Source organism: Gavialis gangeticus, unplaced genomic scaffold (assembly GCF_001723915.1).
Source record: "Gavialis gangeticus isolate Ggan-Ray unplaced genomic scaffold, GavGan_comp1, whole genome shotgun sequence".
Classification (NCBI taxonomy): domain Eukaryota; kingdom Metazoa; phylum Chordata; order Crocodylia; family Gavialidae; genus Gavialis; species Gavialis gangeticus.
The window spans coordinates 11,107,163-11,111,652 of record NW_017728997.1 but is presented as its reverse complement, the minus strand read 5'-3'; the positions used below and the strand labels follow the sequence as shown (position 1 = coordinate 11,111,652).

The window sequence follows — 4,490 nt, the reverse complement described above, 5'->3', positions numbered from 1 at the left end:
CCCCAAAACCTTCCCCGGCCACTTCCCCAAAATGGTGATGGAGCCTCCCCCCCCCCCCCCCCCGCTTTCCTTGCAATTGGAAAATAAAGCACCTTATAAAAACAAAGTCGGACAGGACATTGGTGTTGAACCCTGAACTACAGTCAACTAGTTTCCAGTAATGCAGTTCTGCTTTCAGCAACACAAACACGCTGCTTCAAACCAGCCAAGCTTTTCACCAAACAATAACAAATTTAGCTGATGGTGTCAGGACTTTCCCACAATCGAGCTTTGCAGGTGTCGATTTAAAAAAAACAATAACCAACAACAACAACAAAAAAAACCTACCTCTATTTCTTTTCTCTAGCAAAGACGGGAGGAAAAACCATCAGCAACTTGTCTTACCGGCCCTTTACCTTTTCCCATAAATTAAGGCCAAATTTTAAGCAAGGTGTTTGGCAAGGGAACCGATTCGAAGACATCAGTGTCCACTAGGCTCGTCAGAGCTTTGCAACGTCTCCCTAAGGTTTGGGATGTCATAAACCTTCCCTGCCTTGATAGCCAGAGTGTACAATTAAAAGGAAACAAAGCACTTAATGCAGAAGTAGGCATCTATTTAGCTTCTATGTTTTAAAAATAAATGGTACAGAACACTTAGCTTTAGCAATACAAAAAACCTGTTCAGTTAAAAAAGGACTGCCTCTGCATCTCTCTCAACCTCCAAGAAATCTTTTAACCTTATTCACACAACTGTTGCAATCGTGGGGGGGGGGGTTTTCCTTCCTCCTGTTTACCTTTACAGCACATCGCTCGAAGCATCAGCAAAACTTCTGTCCGGGTTGAATTAGACTGCCCATCATTTCCAATAATACCTCGGTGAGCAACGAGAGCTGGCTGATGATAAAATATGATGCTTCTGTAAAGTCATTTGATAACTATTTACCCTGCAATCTGCAATTTGGATTTCGGCAGGAACCTAAGTTACATTTTTTTTTAAAAGTTGCTTAGGGATCATCAAAAGACAAGTCATTCTGGTGCATCCATCCCAGCACAGACGAGTCTAGAAAGCCAGGATTTTGTTTTATTTTTCACGTCCACTATATCGCCTACTTATGATTAGTGCAGCGAATGTTGCAATGACTGGTCAGAGCGTGTCTACAGCCCAGCTTACCCCCCCAGTACAAGATGCCTCTGTCTTAAAAACAGGGTGAATAAGTACAGTAAAGTGCACATTAAAAAAAAAAAAAAAAAACTAACTGTAGCAAACAAAAAAAATTTCAAAGCAGCCTTTCCTATCATAAGCTTTCTGATGATTTATGGTTTACCAACTCAGCAAGGTTACGCAACACTGCATGCCTTTAGATGCATTATTTGAGTCAGTTGAGATTTAATTAAGATCACAGGCTCCAAAATCCCTGTCAAATGAAAATTCACACAAGACAATACACTATATATCCTCATGCAGTTAGTCTCCATTCCATGCTCTGGAATAACAGAAGTTAATCCTCGTTTCTATGGTGGCAGACAAAAGTTCACTAATTTTGTTTTCTTTTGACACTTGTGTTGTTTTCTGTTTTATGTCATGAGATCATTCCTTTCCGAGAAGGGGGAAGGGACGCGATATGGGGGGGGAGGATTCAGAGCAATATGTCTGAATATGGCAGCAGATGTATTTTGACATTCGCACAGCTCTGCCGTGATGTCATCACGTTTTCATATAATTAACCCCTGCCTGTAAGAACACTGTTTTATGACATCTGTCCATTGGGGATGATGAGGTGGGGGGGGGGGGAAGGAAAATACAGTCAAACTGCCTTGAATCTGCACTGTCTGCTTTACAAGAAAGTAAGGTTAAGGCTACAAATGGCATCAGTTTCTTGCAGCTTACTAACCAACTTTTAACAGAGAATTAACCTGTCTGTGCTTCATCCTTGGCCCTCAAGTGCTCTGAAATCATGGCAGAAGCATGCTGAATATATCCATTACGATCCCATGTCCTTTTCTATTCTGGGGGAATATATTTGGTTTCTAATCAGGTTTTTCTAGCGTCTGACACTGGCACTTGTAAATAGGAGAATATTTCTAAAAGGAAAATTGCTGGCACTTTTCCTTGTTCAAGTGTATTTCTATTTGCATTATCTTAATATCTGGTTGCTTATCTCCCGGTTTAGAAATGACAGGTGCTAGCAGTCTTTTTGTTTGACAGGCCACTACACAAATAACTGTCTTGCTTGAAAGGGCTAATGCACTACTAATGAACAATAAATCAACTTTGATTATAAAGTGTCAGACCAATCAGTTTTCAGTTCAGCTCTATCACATTCAAGGCCAAGTCAGCTGTACTGTTTAGTCGAGATTTGGGTTTCATCTTTACATCCTTATCAGTGACATTTGTGGGGGTGGCCATAAGAGACCTCTGAGACACCCCCCCCAAACGTATTTTCCAGCTGATGCAAAGAACGACTATCCTAACAGCAGGGCTGCTGTCCTTCCCTGCTACTGTGATGCATGTACAGTTCACAAAGATAGCACACTTATCTGTCCACATGCAGACATAAATTATATATATGTGTGCGTGTGCATGTGTGTACACACACACGCACACATATATATATATATATACATACACACACACACACACACACACACACATACACACTATATATATATTTTAGACCCACCTATTTAGAAGTAGATTCATTATATATAGGAACCCTTCCAACTTAATACATAAAGTGTTGAAGATACCTGAAGACTTCCTATAGTAAAAATGATGAGGACCCCATCCTATAAATACATATTCCCAGGTAAAGTGCTTACTGTCAGCCCTATGTTTCCCTGAAACTCCTTGAGAAAAGTTACTTGCCTATATCCGTGCTTTCAGGATTGTGCCCTAAAGCATCAGTCATAAAAACAAGCCTTGATCCAAGTGAAAAGCATGTTAATGCTTCAGCTTATTTAAAAAAAAAAAAAAAGGTAGAACAGCATGTTTAATTTACATTTTAATAGACATAAACTTCAATCATTTATTTTAGTTAACAATGCAGCACCAATTGCTAAAATAATCCAACGATTTAGTTTCATAAACAGATCTTAGTCACTCAGAGAATGATTCACATTTCCTGCTAGCAAACTTCTTTTTGGTAAAAAAAAAAAAATAAAAATGAAAAAAAAAAAAAAATAAAAATGAAAAAAAAAAAAAAATAAAAAATAAAATAAAATAAAACAAAATAGAATAAAAATGTAGCACCTTCAGAATAATGCCACTTATTGAAAAGCAACACACTACATTTTCCAGTTATTTTGCTTTTTACTTTTGTGGGCTACTGGGATGATCTGAGCCATTCAGTTTTTCTTGCAAAGCCACAGGGTTTGAAGGAGTTAATTCCAGAGAGGAAGAGTGTATATGCACTTTGCTCTAAACTTACCACCCACTTCCTAAAGGTTCCCTCCTCCCTACTGCCGCCACCACCACCCTCGAAAATTCATCTCATTTGCACTGAAATACTGTATTGCAGGGCTGACACTTAGCTCCGTTTAGATCCAGTTACATGCATTTCACTGGAGTTCATAACACTAGTCACTGTCAAAAACAAAGCTCACTCACTTAATTTCACATGGCAAATTGACTAGCAAATAAATTCAACAATCACAGTCCCTGACATTTAAACCTGACAAAGTATTCTATTCATCTGTGGATGGGGTTTTTTTTTCAAAAACTACAGTCATTTAAGACAGCTGAGCTAAAAATAGTCCAGACAGATATAGAAACTTAAACATCAGAATGAAAGAAACAATAACCAGTCTATTTGCTTACTTCTGACATCTCGAATAGGCTACAGAGAGGCGCACGCATTGCACTTGCCTTCTCTGATACATCATTACTTACTAAGGACTTTCAAAATATTATATATAAATCCTTGTGCTGGATGAAAATGCAGCACAGCACAAATGCCCCAACGGAAGGAAAATAGTCAGAATAATAAAGAAAGATAGAACTGAGATTTTCTTTTGAAAGCTTTCTTAAGAGCTGGAGAAAGCAGGCCTGTATCTGCTCCCCCCCAGTCCTGTCTGAGCTGGTGACTGTGCAACTCCCCATCAAGTTGGTAAACAAGGATTAAAAAAGGAGACAAAACTTAGGAAAAGCAAGAGCCCTCTCCAGTCCTGCATATGCAAAATTTCACAGCCACGCTGCACACAAGGAAGATCACCCCCCCCCCCAAATTTTGTTTTTAAAAATCACAAAATCAATCATATTGACAAACCTGACAAACTCCATTTAGCTGCCACCACAAACAGCGTGCTGGGCCATGCAGCTCTATTAAGCCTTGTTGTACAGTCTTTAGCTTCCTCAGGTTACAGACAGATTACACGCGCAAGGGTGCTCCTGGGCTGACAAGATGCAAAACTACCCAATCAGCCACGCCCTTCTCCACCAATCACAACCAGCCTCTAAACATAATCAGTTCAAACACCCCTACACAATGGGCCTCCTCTTTTTTTTTTTTTTT

At 39.4% G+C, this 4,490-nt stretch overlaps 1 protein-coding gene across 12 annotated transcripts in view; it reads right to left on the bottom strand.

The window, feature by feature from the left end:
* The window catches only part of FOXP1 (forkhead box P1), a 540,709-nt gene that overhangs the window by 117,176 nt on the left and 419,043 nt on the right, over positions 1-4,490 (bottom strand). Inside the window, exon 1 of one of the 12 annotated variants that reach the window (XM_019504761.1) lies at positions 4,245-4,473. The exons of the other annotated variants lie outside the window; for them this stretch is intronic. The gene's annotated coding sequence lies outside the window, so the exon portion shown is untranslated. Of the gene's footprint in view, positions 1-4,244; positions 4,474-4,490 lie in introns of those variants that run through there. 12 annotated transcript variants of the gene reach the window in all.